The 19,224-nt window shown below is 45.2% G+C and overlaps 1 protein-coding gene across 1 annotated transcript in view; it reads right to left on the bottom strand.

Annotated features, from left to right (window-relative positions):
• The window catches only part of ARPC2 (actin related protein 2/3 complex subunit 2), a 294,972-nt gene that overhangs the window by 13,661 nt on the left and 262,087 nt on the right, over positions 1-19,224 (bottom strand). The window lies entirely within an intron of this gene.

The raw sequence follows: 19,224 nt of genomic DNA, 5'->3' as shown, positions 1-19,224 counted from the left end.
GTTGCCTAGCAATAATATGTTAATTGATGAATTTCACTCCATGAAACAGGTTAAAAATACATCATTAATAACAAAACACAATTCATACATGAGGAAAGTCAACCATATTCATAAGAGCAATCAGCTCTACACTAGTCCTTGGAGTACAAGTACCAAGTGTGAAAATGAGGACAATAGTACATTAAAATAGCAGCAAAGAGCAGAGATAACTAGCAGCCTACCGCTGGTCCAATTCATAATGTATATGCTGTCCAGTTAAATCATCAAGAAAACCGTTCAAGAACAAGCATACTCTACATAAAGTGAAATTCATTCACGATTTCCTTACTGGAGTATGAAAAGGTGGCATGACGTTTTTACACAAACGACAACCGGATTCCAGCAATGCTTGGCACAAACAGTGTCACTTTCCCTTAATCCACCATCACCCTCAAGACAGGGCTGGGCCTCCTATCAAGAAAATGTACTTGAATACGATTTTTCAAAGTATAATGCTGAGACACCAAACTCAGAAGTAAAAGTCATGGAGTTACCACAAGCCAAGGAGCCTGCGAGAATGACTGTGTGCGAACACACAAGCGAGCATAAATAACAAAGTTACTCAACACAGTGACTAACCACTACAGTAACTTTTAAACGCCTACATCCAGTTCCCTTTCCACCATACTTTTGGGAGATTCCCAAGCACTGACCAAAGAAACAGGAGGATGGAACCTTCCCTTACTGGAACAGGTTTTCAAAAACTGCCTGGCCAAACTGGCCATCGGCCTGGGAGCTCAGGCCAAGACAACAGTGTCTGCAAAAAGCCAAAGGACAAGCCCACGTAGCAGCCTTGACTATGGACTCCCAAGAGACATATTTCTGGAAGGTAACAGCGGCCGCTTTGCCACGAACCAAATGTGCATGAACCCCCCCTAGGGGGCTGAAGGCCTTGAATTGTATAAGCCTCCGAGATGCATGAAGCGATCCAGTGCGAGATGAACGCTTTCGAAGCAGGTTTCCCTTTTTGGGTCACCGAATGTAACAAACAGTTGTGACAAACTTCTAAGTTTGCTTGTTCTGTCGAGGTAAAACTTCAGAGCTCTTCTGACATCTAGGTTATGTAGAACCCTCTCTGCATCCGAGACCGGGTTCGGAAAGAAAACCGGTAAGGATATTGATTGATTAATGTGGAACGCCAAGACAATTTTTGGAAGGAAAGAAGTATCAGAACCATTATCCTTCTGTAAAGTTAGGAACGGGTGTCCGACAAAGAGATTGAAGCTCACTTATTCTTCTTGCAGATGTTACAGCAATCAAGAAGGGCACTTTCCAAGACAGGAACTTGAGCTCAGTAGTGGCCATTGGTTCAAATGGCTTATGAGACAAATCGGTGAGGGACACGTTCAGATTCCATCTTGGGTGAGTAGGCCTGACCGGAGGAAAGATGTGAAGAAGACCTGCAAAACGCCTCTTAATTACTGGGTTTGCCAGTGAAAAAGAGCAGCTGTCTGCCATGGCTGATAGATACGTTCTGCATGATAAGACGTGGATGCCAGAGGCCGCAAGGTCGGATATAAAAGACAAGATGCAGTCAATATAAGACTGTCTAGGATCAAGCTGTTTAGCTAGACACCAATGACAAAAACAAAGCCATTTACCTTTATACCGAGCCCTCTTAGAAGGCTTACGTGCCGCCTGAATTATGCGCATATTATTTTCTGAAAGGTTAAACTGCGCTAAGCACTTGAACTCAGGTACCAGGCCACCAAGATGATTGTGGGGAGGGGTGCCACACCAGGCGATTGCTCTGGTGGAGGAGGCCGGCAATCTGCGGCAAACCTGATCGGGTTGCATATCGATAGGAGCTGCAGCTACGAAAATCAGAACCTGGCTGGCAACCAACAAGCTATGAAGAGGAGAGTGCAGTTGGAGGCACTCCTGAGTTTTCAGAGTGACTGATGAATCAACAGCAAAGGTGGGAAGGCGTAAGCCTTCATGTTGTCCCAAGGAATCTCAAGGGCATCCCGCAAGGAAGATGCTCCGAGACCGTCCCTGTAAGCATAAAAAGTAGTCTCCTCTTTGTTGCCGTCGCTAAGAGGTCCAGCCCTAGAGAACCCCATTGCTGGAAAAGCTTGGTAAGAACATCGCTGTTAATTTCCCTCTGATAACTTGCGACAGACTGGCTGCTCAGGGAATCTGCCACAAGATTGATCTGACCCGGAATTTGCACAGCATGTAGCCAAGCACTTTGCTGGACTGCCCAATTCCAAACCTGGATAGCTAGAACCACCAGAGGAGGAGCCGTGTTGCCCCCCGCTTGTTGATGTAGAACATTGCTACAGAATTGTCTGTGCAAATTCGCACCACTCTGTTGATAGAGGGCTGGAAAGCTATCAATGCCAGAAAAACTGCCAGGACTTCTAGGTAATTAATATGAGACATTCTGTCCTGGGGCGTCCACAGATTGTACACCACAAGGTGAGGCAGCATCGCTCCCCACCTAGGAGGGAGGAGTCTGTTGTAACAGAGACCTGTGGGCAGGGCTCCTGGAAGGAGGATCCCACTAAAAGGTTGCTGGCGGATGGCACCATTGAAGATCTGCCGTCATATAGGATGGAATAGGGATATTTTTGGAGTCCGGGTCCACTGCCTGGAACCAGCAGCCCCAAAGCGCAAGTTGAGTGTGCTTCCTTTTCAGTCTTGCAAGGGGAATGGCTAACATGCATGAAGCCATCAAGCCCAGGAGTCTCTGGAACAACCCGGCAAAGACGTGGGAGGATTTTAGGAAAAGTTGGCACGTGGCCGATAAATGCGCAATTCTGTCTTCTGGCAGGAACACTGGCACTGACAGTATCCAAACGGAAACCTAGAAAAATCAGGCCTTGAGCTACCGTCAAAGACGATTTCCGCCAAATCACTGACAGCCCCAGTTGGAACAGGAGCTGGATAACTGACAGAAGATTGGCCCTTGCAGTGCGTGGGCAAGGACTCTGTAGAAGCCAATCTTCCAAATATGGATAGACATGAACTCCCCTACAGTCTGAGGAACGCTGCGATGACCGCCATCATCTTTGTGAAGACACACAGTGCCGAGCTGAGAACAAACGCCCTAACTCGATACGGGAAGTGTTACGTTCCCACGGAAAGCCGAAGGTATTTCTGATGCGGGGCTCAGATCAGGATATGCATGCAAGCCTCTTGAAGATCTACCACACTGAGCCAATCGCCCTTCCGGAGAGAACCTTCTCTGGCTGGGTGTGATCTTGAATTTCTCTTGGGGTCGGAAAAGATTGAAGTTGGAGAGGTCAAGGATAGTGCGCAGGCCAGCCTGGTTGGGTTTGGGCACTGTAAACAGACTGGAGTAATAGCCCTCCCCTTGCTCCCGCAAGGGAACAGGTTTGACCGCTCTGAGGTCCAGATGTTTCTGAACCGCGACTCTGAGGGAAGGTGTCCCAGTCTGCTGAAAAGGAGGGTTAGAGGGGGTTCCATGTGATAATATCGCTGCAAAAATACCGGCGTACAAAATTTTCGCCATAATTTTGCGGCGATATTACCCCATGGAACCTGCGGGGGACACCCCCGCATCCCCCATATATTTTAAAAGTGAGCGGGGGACACCCCCGCAACCCCCCTATCCATTTACCCCATAAATGATCCCCACCAAAAATATCGCCTATGGCCGTTCCTGACGACCATATGTACGGCGATATTTTTGGTGGCGATAATATTACCGATACCTTAGAGGGTGGGGTATGAGGGAGAGGCAAGCGAAAGCCTACTCTGGCGACGGACAAAACCCATCGGTCTGATGAGATGGTCTGCCACGCCTCCAGATGACCCGATATACATCTTCCCACCGGAGTCTTGTGAGACCCATGAAAAACATCATTTGGATTGTTTGTCAGCGGTTAGACCACCTGTTGCCAAAAAGGAGGCCGATGACCGAGAGAAAAACCGGCCACTTTGCCTTTGCTGCTTGCGTCGAGGCCCACCAGAGGGACCTTCTGCTCTGCATGCTTGACGCTCCTGGATCCCTCTGAAACCTGAGAAGGACCTTGTCTGGGTCCCCGACTTCTGCGTATAGGCCGCTTTAGCTGGGGCAAAGCCCCGCAAAGATTTAGCCATCTGCGTGCTTGCCTTTGTTTTGTTTTATTGAGTTCCTCATCGGTGGAGGAGTGAAACAGCTTTTTACCTTCGAAGGGAATATCAATTACCTTGTCCCGAACCTCCTTCGAGAACTTGGCGGGAGAAGTGTCTACATGATGGGCTGCGGCCTCCAGCAGATCCGGAGCCAGCACTATGGCATTGGATAGGTCCTCTTTAAAATCTTCCAGCCTGTCCTGAGGAATGCATTCCTGAAATTCAGAAAACGCCTTCCTCAGCTTGAGATTTGCTGCAGGAGGGATGACTTTGGTATTCACCTGGCAGGTCGAAGTGCATAAGGCTTGGAATTTGCCAAAGATTGCGTCCTCACAGGAAGGTCTAGGCACAGGAGTGGGTAGAAGCCGCTCTGCAGGGGCATCCCCCAGGATTGTAAAGAGGCTGGTTGCCAGTATGGCCCTCCACCAAATGGATCCACATAAACTAAGGGAGCGGACACAGGTGGAAACAAGAATGTGTGGCAGCAGAAACCGAGCACGCCAATCCATTGGAGGGCGGAAACGATTGCTATGCCACATTCTGTGGACTGCTGCTAGGCCCCAGAATAGGCCCCTCGGCACCAGCTGTTGAGAACGTTGGTGTGAAAGAGCTCATCAAAATGGCTGCCTCAGACAGCATGGGTTGATTTTGTCACTGCCGGAGGTGATCTGCGTCACTGGTTTCAGTGAGGCCATTGTCACCACAGGGGTTTCAGGGGCTTTTTTGATCCATTTTAGCTTTGTGCCAGGGAACCTCAGCAAAGCCGATACTAACAGATCTAGAGTGCTTATGAGCCCCTTTTGATTCTGCAGAAGAATTAACCCTTTGTGAGGGAACCTCGGCAGGGCTGGTAGTTGAAGACTTAGGGCCTTTGCTCCCTCAGCAGGATCGGCTCAACCACAAGATTGTTTGTGGGAAGGATAGGGTCACCCCCTGCAGCCAGAGCCCGTGGAGGAGGCCCCTCCATCTTTCCTATTTTAATTATAGCCCCCTAATCAGGAATCCTCTGGGATAACCCTGGTACCTTTAGTCACTGTACAAGAAACTGTGAGACTAGGCTCAGTAAGTTTAGTTCCAGACTTTAAACCTCAGGAATAACACCCGTAACAGCCCCAGAAATGTTGGGCTTAACCGTAGCCCCCAGTTGGGAACCTTGGATGATAGCCCCTTGACAGGGGGCCTGAGGCAAACTCCAGAATCCAGGTTAGATCCCTTTCGGGACACCTCTGGAAGAACCCTGGTACCAGAGCCACTTGGGCCCCTCCCGACCCCAAGAAAGAGTCATCTGGCCGGGGTGCCCTAAAAAGTAAGGAACTTACCGGATGCTTCCTTTTTTCGTCGATGACCGGCTGTAAATGTGGAGGAGGAGGAAGTCGAACACCTGCTCCCTCCTGACGAGCCTACGCTGGAGTGCCCGGGCGGAGAGGAAGTCGCAGTAGAAGCAAGATGCTTCAAAAGTGCTCCGGTCTTGTCCCGATGGATGGAATGCCCCAAAATATGAAGGAAAGGGGACGGGATGTAGGAGTACAGAGGTGCTAGCGTACTCAAGAGTGAGCGATTGTGTGATAGTGTGAGAGTAAACGTGTGCTTTTAAATGCAAGTATGCGAGTGCATGTGAGTGTTTGAGCATGTGAGAAAGGAGGGATTTTGCAAATGAGTGCATGAGGGGATACAATTGCGAGTATTTCTAACTGAGGTGGGCAATTTTTCTCCAAGCCTTTCTTGAATTGGGGTTATACGCCTGTATGCTACCATTGATGATGATAGTTATTTAAAACTTGCAATTGATCAAGCAGATAAAGAGTTTGACGAAGTAGTCGCCCCCTAAAGTAGGCAGCCTTTGCAGCCTCCGCCCCACTTGGTTATCTGCCTGTAAATCAGACTGCCAAACTAACCCCAAGTTCTTAACCTGGACAACGCAGGGAGAAATAGTTATTGGCAAAATAATAGCCACACCGGAAGTGACAAGAAATGTGCAGGACATAAGTGCTTGAGCTTAGGTGGGTGACACCAACAGACTGGCGTGTGCCTGAGGGAGGGTAGGAGGATATCCCGAGCTGAGCCGACCCACAGGTGAAGCCCTTTAGACACCCAGTCCTTTGTGTCCTGTGCTAATGCTACCCTTCTGCGATGGTAACCCAAAGGAGGACAATAGGCTTGTTGTGGGGTTTATATCCCCTTGCAAAGGTAAAGGAGAGTAATTTGCTTGGTTCTGGACAGGAGGAGGTTGCAGGTCTCTCGGTTTTCCTTTCCAGTCCCGAGCCAAAGCAGTTGGGGATCCCTTCTGCGAGACAGCTTATGTTGTGTAAAGGGTGACTTGATGTTGGAGAAGTTTGCTTTTGTATCTGTTAGCCCGAGAGAAGTGGTTGGTAGTCTCTTAACACTATTTGTGGGTTTTCGCAGTCTATTTTTGAAAAGAAGCCTGTTTGTCTATTTTCCTCAACCCTGGATGAAATCACTCCCTGAAAACTATTTACTTTTAGAAGTCTGAGAAGACAGTTTTTGAGACAAGGTTCCACTGATCAAGAGCCCTCCATTACACATGTGTTGCAGGAAATTCTTCTAAAATTTACAACCCAAGGAGAATGCAAACAGTTAATGCCTCTTGCAGGTAATGCTGGACAAAAAGAGGAAAATGTAACGTCTGCCCCACAGAAGTGCCCGATCTAATATCAAAAGCCAGGAAATAATGTTGCAAAAACTACCTAAAGATTCAGAAGTGGCCGATTTGTACATCTCTGCTACAAAAGAGTGGGGGAGCAGGGCTTTTTCACAGATGCATTGCTTTTGTGGGAGCCAAGCATGCGCCTTTCCTTGAGAGAATCTTGAATAAGAAAATGTTCGAGATATCTCTGAAAAATGTTCAATACATGCAAGTTGTGTATGGAAAAAGTAGCTGATTTTCTGCCCAATTCAAATAACAGAAGCATCCTTTTTTATTCAGCATGGTTCCTGAATTTCCAAATACACATGAAAAAAAACACCAACTAAACACACACACAAACCTTTGTCCCAAAAATATGCACCAGACTGCAAAAAAATGTTGGATCAAAAACCAGAAGGGCACTATGTAGAAAACAATGTGATCTATTGTGTGGCACCTGCTGTGCCACCTTCCAGTGGCACTGCCAGCAAGAAAACTCATGCCTGCAATGACACTTCTGGAGGGGGCAAAAGTGTTCTGTTAAAACAGCATCCCCATTAGGGGATATTCTAGAAGGCCTCCCCCGACGAACCCCCCCCCCCGCCCCAACAGCTTTCTTTCCCCCAACCCGCTCAGTGTCAGCAAGTTATCTTTTTCTTTTCAGTGCTATTTGGCACAATGTACCCAGGGATGTTGCTTCTTTGCAGAAACAGCTGTAAACTGTCGTGTTCCCCAAAGAAGCAAGCACTAATTGGGCAGGGGCTGTGGTGGAGGCAGTCTCCAGTTTATTTTATTTCAAGGACCATGTGGTGCATAGTGACAAGGGATGAAGCTCCCTTACAGAAATTCTGCACGGCTGACCACAGCTGCAAGCAAGTGGCAGCTTCCACGTCCGACACACAACCAAGAACCTCCAATGGCCAAACCAAGGGACCGCGATGAGCCCCCTGACACGACCTGAATGCAGGCCAGCTCCAAAAGTTCTCAAGGCGCTATCCAATTTTACTACCCAATGGCTTTGTTTTTTAAATGAAAGTCACTTTCCGTACGGTTCAACCACATTCCACCTACTAGAGGGAGTGACCACAACTTTACGCTTATCCAGACAGCAACTGGCCAGGAACATAAAAAATGTGTCACTTTGCACTATTTAAAGGCCATTTTGAAATACATACCCAACTACTGCAATGCTAGTTCATAGCACAGTTACTTTACTTTTCAATTAGTGACTGTCACTAGACCACTGACAAAGTTTTAATTCCTTACATTTTATGCCCACACATATATTATAAGGGACTCTTCTTCCCCCAAGTGGAATTTGACACATCTTTACAACACAATGGAACCTGAAGTTTCTGTAGGGCCAGGCTCTGCAACCTTTTGCCCACCAGTTGTTTTGACTACAACCCATCAACCCTCGCCATGATAGTCAATGACAAGGGATCATGGGAATCATAGTGCAAAACATATGGATACCCCTGCTCTAGAGCATTACACTTGGCATATAGTAGTCCATTTATTAGTGAACCTAGGAGCCGGATATGGTAGTCTCCAAACAATAAGGATAAACCTACTAAGGATCAGGCACACTTATCTTTCCCAACTGAGGGGAAAGGTCTTTACCAAAACACACAAAAACCAAAAATAATCACACACTAGTCTTATTTCCCCAAACATTTTATCCTCCAACGGAAAAGCTTCTAGGAGCAGAAATGTCTGAATAAAACACTCATCCACCCACTAAGCAATAAGAGGGTCCAGATTCAGGCCCTGTTGTCAATCAGCTTCTCAATGTGAAAGCAGAGAGGGAGATTTAACTTAAAAAGGGGCATGAAAGTGTGATTAGATGACTTTCCTCCTCAGCCATGGTTACACCCATTAAGAAATTGTTAAAAAAGAAGGCTAGCATGGGTAACACAAGAAAGCTTTGCAGAATTGCGCTCCTAAACCTGGTGGTATTAGCATTAGACTTGGTACGGGAACAATAAAGTAAGGTGTAGACATTGACCATGTCATTTAATTCACAAGGTACCAAATAATATATGCAATGACAAATTTAAAATTTAATTCAAGTTGAGGTTAAAAAAGCGACCACCTTTTAGTGCACATGCTTTGGTTATTGAAAATGATTCTGCAAATAAATTGATTTTGAAAATTCCAGTAGCAGAATCTGATAAAAGGAAAATTAAACCATTGCCATAAAGACAGGAAATTATAGGATGGTCATTAACCCGTAAAGAACAGAATGTGTGGTTAGCATGATCTTTGTGGATAAAGAATATACTGGATGAAAGCATATTGTTGGCGAGTGCTTCAATTGGTCAACAATGCACAAAAGATATGATGTATTACAGTACAGCCATGGGTCTCTGTTATGTATACATTCTATAGAAGCCTTAAATGCAGCAAAATAGTCTGATGGGCAGGTACCAAGTTGTTATACAATTGTTATTTAGGATCTTCTGCAGGGACAAGTCCAAAGGAAAAAACACTTGGCCATGCGTTCATGGATGAGGTCTTTAGAGCAGTTTATGTATGACCTACGCTCATCATACGATTCTTCGAAAACATGAATTAAAACTGTTCGAATGTATTTATTGTCAACATTTGTATTAGAAAAACAGTGAGCCAACTTGTTTTGCAGAAGATCGCTTTCTCAAGGCTCATACATAGTTATATTTCTCCAAATGATTTTTGATTAGGGGCTGCTCGGATGTATGACAGGGTCATAGGTATGATCCTGACAAAAGGGGGCAGAGAAACGCTCTCAACCTGAGGTAAGTGGCCTACCGGCGTAAAACCAGTGCCAGCCCTACCCCAGAGGCTGTCTGGGGGAGTTGAGAGGGACTGGGATTTCAGTCTCCCCAGTATGCATCAAGCCGTGCATGTATATTGGCACTGCTTTCTTGGACCCAATGCCTATCAGCAACTGTCCTGGTCTCAAATCTTTGAGGTGTTTCTCAGGAGGGAGCATCATCAAGAGGGGAAATAGAACTACAAGTGCCACAATACATTGCAGCCAAACAGACAAAACCCTGAGCTGGAACAAACTGGTTAACCAAATGAAAATGGACTAAGTGCCCCCATTCAGGAGCCGAATAGGAGACCAGACACCTACAGACTGCCTAGAAGTGCTACAGGGGTGCAGCAGCAGTGGAGCTGGAACCAGCAGGGCACAACACAGCCCCATCCCATGGGAGATCAGGCAACCCCACACCCCACCTCTTGCAGTATAGCAAGACATATTGCTGAGGAGTGAGATTTGGAGTGTAGAGAGGAGATACATCAGGAGGAAACTGTAGGTTGGCGATAGGAGAAGGGAGAGACCAATAAGACCAGGAGACTGTGTGTAGTGAGAAAGACAGAAGAGGGTGATAAGAGGCAAAAGGTGAGTAAGTAATAAGGCAAGACACTCATCTGGAGGAAAAGGGCTGCAAGACAACACCACTATCCCTCTAGGTCACAGAGGTCCCTCAGTGAGTCAAAAATAAGGCCATCACATTTCAGCTCTCACCAGGACGGGGATAGAGCAGACAGCAGGGGTACCCCGGCTCTAGTGAATTGCCTCTGCATTAACAAGTGTTGTATTAGTGATGGCTGCGGGCAGTTAAGTGCCATGTCCACCCTGGCGGTGGGGCGTGAAAGCTATTTGCATCCTAGGATTTCCCAGGGTGCGTATAGTTTTCTTTTTTATTTATTCCCATAGGAGATGAGCACAGCGCAAGTACATCTCCCGTCGGAATAAAAAATGGTCAGCTATGAAAAAAGGGACCTTGTCCCTTTCGTATTTTTTTATTAACTTTCTTTTTTAAACCGCTGTGGGTGGTGAAGGCACAATCGCACCAGGGAAAGTCGGATTACGATTATTCAATCTGCCCATTCCTGGGTGTGAATAAACTATATATTTCCCACCTCCATTTCATCTGCTTCAGTAATGAGTTCCATGAATCTGGAAAAGAGGGGCAATCCATTTAATATTACTGACCACAGTCACAATTGTAATGCAATAGCTGCATCAACAGAAGGAAATACAAAATTGTTAATTTTAAAAAACAAACTGTCAGAAGCAGTGACACTAATTATCCTAATCAGAAAAAAGCAACTAAGTAAGTTCATTTTTTTAGGGCAAGTGGATTGCAATCACAAGAGCAACACTATGTTGCCCCCTCATGTCCGTTTCCTTTCCAAGCATTTCATCATTGAAATGGTGAAATACCTCCCAAGAGAGCAAATGATATACGCATTTATCAAGAATGTGATATCAAAGCTATTGGATTAGTGCAATGACACCCCAGACAACCTAGAATAGAGAATAATTCGAGGCATGCGTATTGCTTTCATTTTAGCTAAGAAACATTGCTCAGTTGCAAGGCACCTAGTAAAAATCAAACAAAGACCCTTCCTCCGAAAACTTTACTAGGCGTGCTGGAGCAGTTGTGTTACAATCCAGACTAAATGGGGGCAGAGTAATACCAAATTTAAAAGTGAACAAATTCAACCAAGGCCTGATTAACTGAAGACTTAAAACGTCACTAGACTAGCAACTTGGGGGGTGGGTGGGCAGGTTGAAGTGTTTATTTCGCAAGAGTTCTCCTTTAAAATTGTAAAGTACAGAGGAGAGAAGCTGCCACGTTTTATAAAAGTATGGAGTAGAAGAAGAAATGTTTTTCCAGTAATGTTTTTCCATGGATTCTTCTCCCACAGATTCCTCATCTTGCTCTACCTTGATAGATCATGATGAGGAATCTGCTGGAGAATGCAATCCATTGAAATGACTATGACTAAGGGATTACCCTAACCACATCTCCTCTCGGTCATGCAACTTGGTTATAAGCAGCAGAGAAGGGTGGACAACCTCTGGATCTCTGCTAAGAAATTCGTAGACAGGAAACAACTGCCTCTATAGTAGCAACTACTGTACTGCTAAAGTTATAATAGAGCTGCTTGAATGCTAAAATCAGTATTTTATCCCACTTGACACATTAACAGTGTTATTATTAACACTCGTGTGCGCTCTTGATTCCAAAACATTCTCATTTTCAGCTGGAATTCGGCCGAATACTTACTCAAAGCCGAATTTCAGTACACCCCTACCTACAAAATTACAGCACCTCACAATGATTTAATTAGGGTTGGTAATGGTTCTTGGGATAACTGCATGTGGAGTAATATTTTTTCATTATGAGATTCATTTTATGGATTACATTTTTGTAACGCCTGTTGGGCAAGATTGTATGCAGTACCCTTTGGGTGCACTATAACAACCCTGACCTCCTGGCAAGAGGAACCCAACCTTTGGTACAAGTCTGTACTACACAGGTTGGTAGCATGTTGAGCAGCCAGGGGGTCAATGTGAGCTGTAGGGGAATTACACAGAGATTCACAGTGACAAGTATTCAAATAAACGCTTACACACAAGGTTTCTTGGTTAAACAATCATTAATTTATTTAACAGGTCAGTTAGAGTAAGCCTTCTTCAGAAGGGTGCAATATAAAGCAACACAAATATACTTCAAAATACACACTTTTTTTCTAAATCAGTAAATACCCTTTTGGGATGGCCCACAGACACTACCTATACACTCAGGTGGCTTGAATAGTTAGGGTGCTGGGGACATTAATATATCACTGTTGCATTTAGAATATTGAGAGGATTGTCAAAAGAAGAGAGGTTTCAGAATAGACAAGTATTCACACAATTCTTCTGAAGCAGTTAAGTACAATGCAAAGTCAGATAACCCCTTCCTGGAAGGAAGACACGACACATAAGCAGGGGAGAGAAGAGTCATTCAGGGAGCCGGGTCAGCCAATGTTAAGTTAGCAAAAGTCAAGGTGAACTGAAGGACCTGTTGCAGGTAAGTAAAAGTCTTGCACAATGTTTTAGAAGTCTTGGTGGAATAGAAGAAATAAAATTAGGGCCACAAGGTGATTAGGATTGTGAGGTAAAGAGGCTGTTAGCAACTCTACAGATGCAACCAAGACAAGTCTCCAACAAGGACAAGTGAGGTTACACAACAAGAGGTAAGTTCCCTTAGACTGTACAGTACCTTTAGGTTGAAGAAAAGTGCAGCAGATGGCTTCTGTTCCTGTGCAGCTCTGTAGATCCTGTTGTTCCTGGACCTCAGTCGTTGGGACAAGAGGGAGGACTTCTGGCGACTCCTGCACTGCAATGGGACAGTCACCGCCTGCAACCGGCAATCTTCAGACAAGTGGAACTGCGGTGTTTCAGCTCCTCACGTCTACCGCAAATAGCAACACCGCGGTTCCTGGCTGTTGAGATGGGCTTTCCTTGCATCTGGGGTCCAGCACTCTGTTGAGGTGGCTCAGGTTCGGTCAGTCCTGCTTCCTGGGAGTCTGGAGGATCTTCCTGGAGCTCTTGGCCAGCTTAAAAGCAACACACACAATCTGGTATTCCTCTCCCTGGCTATTCGGTTCCAGCAGCAACTGCAGTGGAATTTCAACCACCTCCGAGAGGATGTCCAGGTGGCTTACTTTGGAGTTCATTGGTTCCACCAACTCAAGGGGAGAAGTCGTCCTTGCAGGGCTTCTCTAGTCAAAATGAAATTCAGCACAGCAGCAGGGCTTCACCGGGCAAACCAATGGCCCAGGAGGAGTCCTCTTCAAGTTCTTTGGATTCCTTCGTTCAGTGGTCGACTCTGCCTTCCAAGCCAAAAAGCCTTGCCTTTTATGCAAGTTTCTCCCATTCATTCCAGCCTAACTGTCAGTCACCCAGCAGGGTGGCTGTCCTTGTCGGACAGCAAGCCAGCCAGTCACCTAAGAGTGCATTCCTGTCTCCTAGGAGACCAAGCACAGGGAGTTTCTGGCACCTCCCTAGCTTCCTGCCCCCGCCAATCACCCTGGAGCCAGAGGCGGTCTTCCCTCGTGAATCCCAGCAAAGACAAAACGAACAAAGGGACCAAACCTGGTTTGGCGTGCAGAGTAAGTCTCAAGAAGGAACTTTCCGCAAAGAAATGGTGAAAAAAGAAGACTGGGGCCATTTTGACAAAAATGACACCCTTGGGTGCTTTACTGCAGTTGTGAACACAGCCCGAGGTAAATGCACACCACGGTAGTTAAAAGAAAACCACAGCCACCAGTCATTCAGAGAAAAGGGTAACACAAATGTTACATGAGAAGCTAGACAAAGGGGATACCAAGTAAACCCTCTAGCACCCTATTGTAAGATAGTGTGTGCTGGGTCTAGAAAGTTACAAGTGTAAGTAAAATCAATTTCACTCTACTGCTCTTGGAAACAGTTTATCCAAGAGAAGGTATTTAAACCTTAGGAAATCTAAAAGACTTCCCTGTGCCACAGTGTGACACAATGCAAAAAGATGTCTATGGAGTTTGTCGGACTTCACAACCAAAAGAAACAGAGCCAAAATCACATTAAAATACATGAGAGAGTGGGGAAAAGGGTCACACTCTCTCCAGGTTAAAAATTCAAGTCCTCAAAATCCATCAAAGTTTCTGGGGGTCTCTAAGGTAGAGAGGAATTAGCAAATTTCTGAGAATTCTCCCTAACAACTCACAAACCCACACGTATCATTACTTTGTTTGCACCACAGAAATATTTAGGAGAGTCAAGCAAGACAATGTAAGGTGGTTAAGATCAAATACATTTAAAGCAGACTTGCATGATTTTGAATGCACCTTGAAGAGCAGTTTAAAAATAAATAAATGAAATCTTGAATGTAGTGTCCCCAAGAGCGCGAGTGTTGGTATTTCTGCTACCTGTTCCTTTCTCGTTACTTTTGTTGTGTAACACGACCCTCTAAAGCATAAAAGCTGTCCAGGTTCCTATACCGTATCATCCGACCTAATTAGTATGGTTGTATACGAATTGTTCGTTTTACAACTGCTCGAATGACAATTGACCTTTTCACAATTGACTGAATTGTGAAGGTCAATTGTACCATATGTGTGGGGGGAATCCTCCCACAACCCCCCCACCCAACGCCAAACACCCCCCAAAACGTAGAGATATATATCGGTCAATTGTTCATTCGAACAATTGTACAAACAATTTGGGTAATACCAATTAAGTATGTCAGCAAATGAACAGGGAGATGTGTTCATGAGGAGAGGTGGTTTGGATTGCAATTCAACAATTGTGCAACATGTGATATAGGAGTTAATTTTATTTTCATCATAACTATGTCCAAAATTGTGCAAGTGTAGTCCAAGGCCAAAAACATGCAAGTAATTTTTTTCGTAACGGGATGCCCTCTCTCCCCTTTTAGTTTTGGTTCTCTGTCAACACCATCAAAAAGGTAAATATTGCCATTTGAGGGCTCGCAGGGGATGTGTGTAGAAACAGTGCAAATTGTAACCCTACGCCTGCAGTCTTTGCTGGAGAATTTTTCAAACTGTTTCCACAATTTGTGAATGAAACACTGAATCATTCAGCCATTTTTGCATAAATGAATAAAGGGCACAAGTCTCCCAGCAAGAGAGACCTTGACTCCATCCTTACTGTATAGAAATAACAGTGTTAACCGGAGCCAGAAACAATTACTTTGATTTTATACTGCAGGAAATGCAATTATCTGATATTATTTTCACAAGAAACATTCTATTACAGTTATTAGAAAACTATTTCAGAGTGTAATGACCAAAAACCTTAGTCACTACGAGAAAATAAAAACTTAGCAGGGTTTAAAATTCCAGGGTACAGAGTGCTTTTTTATTTATTTATAATTTATAAAGTGCAAGCGAAGGCCCATAGGGCGTCTAGGCGCTGCACGGGAGGGGTGTCACATGCTCTAGTAGAGAGGGAGAAAGATTGAACAAATGCGTCTTCAGGGCTTTCCTGAAGGGAAAGTAGTCAACCAGAATTCTTAAGCTTAGTGGGAGTGCACTCCAGAGGCTAGGTGCCAGGACTGAAAAGGAACAACCCCCCATCCCTCCCCCAAGAGGCTTCAGGCGAAATTTAGGAATCCTGAGCAGCTGATGAGTCTGACTGCAGGCTTCTCATTGGACAGTATCTTTCCAGTTTATTTTTCAAAAAGTGAGGCCCCCACATTGTGCACGGCTCAAAGGGACAATACAAAATCTTGAACTCAATAGGAGCCGCCACCGGAAGCCAGTGCAAACGATGTAACAAAGCTAAAGAGGGAGTCAGCCTGGGCACCCTGAGCGCCAGTCGAGCTGCAGCATTCTGAAGTACTTGCATACGCTGAATCTGGTACTTCGGTTGTCCCAGATAAATGAAATAATCCAGCGAACCAATTATGGTGGAAGTCATCAATGTTGTCCGATTTTCAGGAGGGAGCAAAGGTAGAATGTTCCTTAAAGCCTTCAATCTTCCGAAACCAGCGCTGTAGATGGCAGAAATCTGAGCCTCTCGTGACCCATTTGGTAGGAGTTTAACTCTTGGGCTTTTCACTGAGGCACAAGGGGCTGGGCAAGGGCCAAGTGTCTCCGGCCAGTATTGAGAATTCCAAGGGTGGTCCCTCTCCAGCGGTCCAACCACCAGGACCTCCGTTTTACTGCTCTTTAACTGTAGCCAATTGGCAGCCATCCAACGTCCCACTTTCTCCAATCAGCTTTGCTGCTTCTCGGGAGGCGCATCTTGGGAAAAAGACCAGCCGGAATATAAACTGCGTATCATCTGCATAGGAGTAAAAATTAACTCCACATTCTGTGATGAGATCTGCCAAAAGGTGAACGTATAGGTTAAAAAGAAGCAGAGAGAAAGCTGACCCTTGCGGGTCTCCACAAAGTAACTCCACCCGAGAAGAATGGCAGGTCTGAAAGGAGACCGTTTGAGAACAACCCATCAAAAAGGATCAGAATCATGCCAGAATAGGACCAGTTTTGCCTGCTTGCGCAAGCCTAGTCAATAAAATCTCATGGTCCACAGAATCAAAAGCCGCAGAGAGATCAAAGAGAATAAGGACTCCAGTCTCTCCGTGGTCCTGAAGCATCGCAAGGTCGTCCAGTAAACAAAATCATCACGGATTCCGTCCCCATCTTGGGACGAAATCCTTACTGGACAGATGAAGACAGTCATTCTCCAAAAACAAGGAGACCTGGGGAGGCGAGGGGCGGGTGATCACTACCTCCAACAGCTTCATTGTCGCAAGTAGCAGGGAGATGGGTCTATAATTGGCCCGGCAGACTAGGGCCAAATTAGTTTTCTTCAAAAGGGGCATGACCACTGCATGTTTCAGGACAGGAGGAAGCACACCCATTGAAAAAGAGTACTGGACTGCTTCAGTCAGCATACCAATAGCTCAAACAGGCAGGGCCTGAAAAATGTGCAGAGGAACTGCATCTAACTGGGAAGCCAATTTCAGGCCCAAAAGGGCCTTCCCAATAACTGAACCACAGTGACCAATTTATCACCGACATGCCTGTTTCGGGGGTGCTCTTCATTTGCTCCTGGACAGCCCTAAACACTAAACCCATCTGTTGTGGCAACACAACTCAAATTGGATACCGTCTCACACATGTGGGTAGTTACTATACAATGCCATATTTTATTTGCAGCAATATGGAAATCATGCTAGTGTTTAATTCCATGACCAATGTAAAATTGAAAATGTAAAAATAGAGCATTTTAATTTACAAATTAACCTGGGATGAAGGCCTCTCTGGTGCAAAACTAGAGGAGCACAGTCCTTGGCATTAGCAAGTAAAAGACCTGAGGAATTATGGTCAGAGGCTGGAACATACCACCAGACAGGCAAGTTTACAGTTTATTTATTATGTGTCGGAGCCCGCAGGCATCAGGGCACAACATATATAACACATACAAATATAACAGGCTTACAATTAAACAAACAGTAATGTCTTGATATTTCCTAAAAGTGAGCATGTTTTCTTCCATGCGAAACTCAGGGGGAAGCTTTTTCCAAACCAACGCTGCTTGTATGTAAACAAGCGACCATTGACTAACTTTTTTACTTCTAGGCTGGGTGAATAACCCGAGTCCCTAGACCGGGTAGCTCTGGTACGTTTTTCGAGCGTCAGATGTTCTTTTAGGTACTCTGGTGCGTGTCCATATAGACCTCTTTGAACAATTGTACTCAACTTGAAGCATATTCTAGCTTCAACTGGGAGTCAGTGCAGCTCCCTCTGTACATCAGGTCTTGCTGTGTCACACCTTTGATAATCCACACAGCATAGTTTTGAAGAATCTGCAATTTTTTGATGCAACCCTTGCTCACTCCAATAACACGCTACAATAGTCAAGCCTAGGCATTATAACAGCTCGAACTAGCGTAGTGCAGTTTGCCAGTGAGACATAAGGCTTCACCAATCTGAGCAGCCTCAGATGATATTGCGATTTCTTATTTACACTATTAACATGCACTTCAGCACCAACAGATGGTTCAAAAATCACCCCCAAGGTCTTTACCTTGGACACTGTCTGAATGTAGTGCCCATCTACAGTGAATTCCTCATACTGCGTCTCTAGTTTAGCACGTGCTTGTGTGGATCCAAAGATAAGGAACTCTGTTTTTGCCCCATTAAGACAGTCTGTTTGCCGTCATCCAATTTTCGATAGACTTGCTAGCTGTTCAGCATGTGTCTCTCATAATCTCCACTCAGCTCCATAATAAGCTGAGTATGGTCGGCATAGTACGTAAATCGCACACCTAGATAATCCAAAAGATCATAGGGGGAGACAAAATATATTGAAAAATGCTGGGGAAAGGCAGGCCCCTTGTGGTTCACTACAATTGGCTCAGGCGCAGAGCGCGTATTACCCCAAACTATTCTCGATTTCCTATCCTCAGGAAAGGATCTAATCCAGTCTATCACTCCACTAGAGCACCCTCCCTGGTCCACAAGCCTACTGAGCAATTTATCATGATCCACAAGATCGGAGGCTGCTGAAAAATCTAACAACATCAGCAGCCCGGATTTACTCTTGCCCATGATATTAAGCATTGTGGTTTGTAGGTCCAATAGAGCACTTTCTGTACCATGGGAGGGCCTGAAACCAGACTACCTAGAATGAAGGATCCGCTTGCTTTCCACATATTCCTTGAGCTATGTAGTAGCTAATTTGTCAATCATTTTCAGCAAGAAAGGAACATTTGTTATAGGTCTTACATTACTAAAAACTTTATGATTGAACCCAAAAAGGGGCAAAAATTCCCCCATGTTCTAGAACAATTTTAGAAGTAATAACGTCCCCAAAGCAAGTAGTGGGATGCATTTTCTTCAGCACTTTCTTCAAAACGTCTCTAGAAATAGCTTTAAAAGAAAAAGAGGTAGTATTAAGGTATGGTGGGGCCACAGCAGCTATTGGCATATACTTATCCAGGTTGTTTGTAATGCTGACCTGTGACATCTTAATTTTATCCGCTGTTGAATGTTTTTTTCTTTTGTTGCAGAAACAAACTGACAGATAAAGGGCCTTTTGGGGGTGCGGGGGGCAGATTAGTTAATGTGCACATTTGGTACAATCTCTCCTCTCCAGGGTTTCCTGCTTGTTCCTTGAA

The sequence above is a fragment of the Ambystoma mexicanum genome, chromosome 9, assembly GCF_040938575.1.
Source record: "Ambystoma mexicanum isolate Mex_15411 chromosome 9, UKY_AmexF1_1, whole genome shotgun sequence".
Classification (NCBI taxonomy): Eukaryota; Metazoa; Chordata; class Amphibia; order Caudata; family Ambystomatidae; genus Ambystoma; species Ambystoma mexicanum.
Note: the sequence above shows the minus strand (reverse complement) of the source record. Positions and strands in the feature narration are given on the sequence as shown.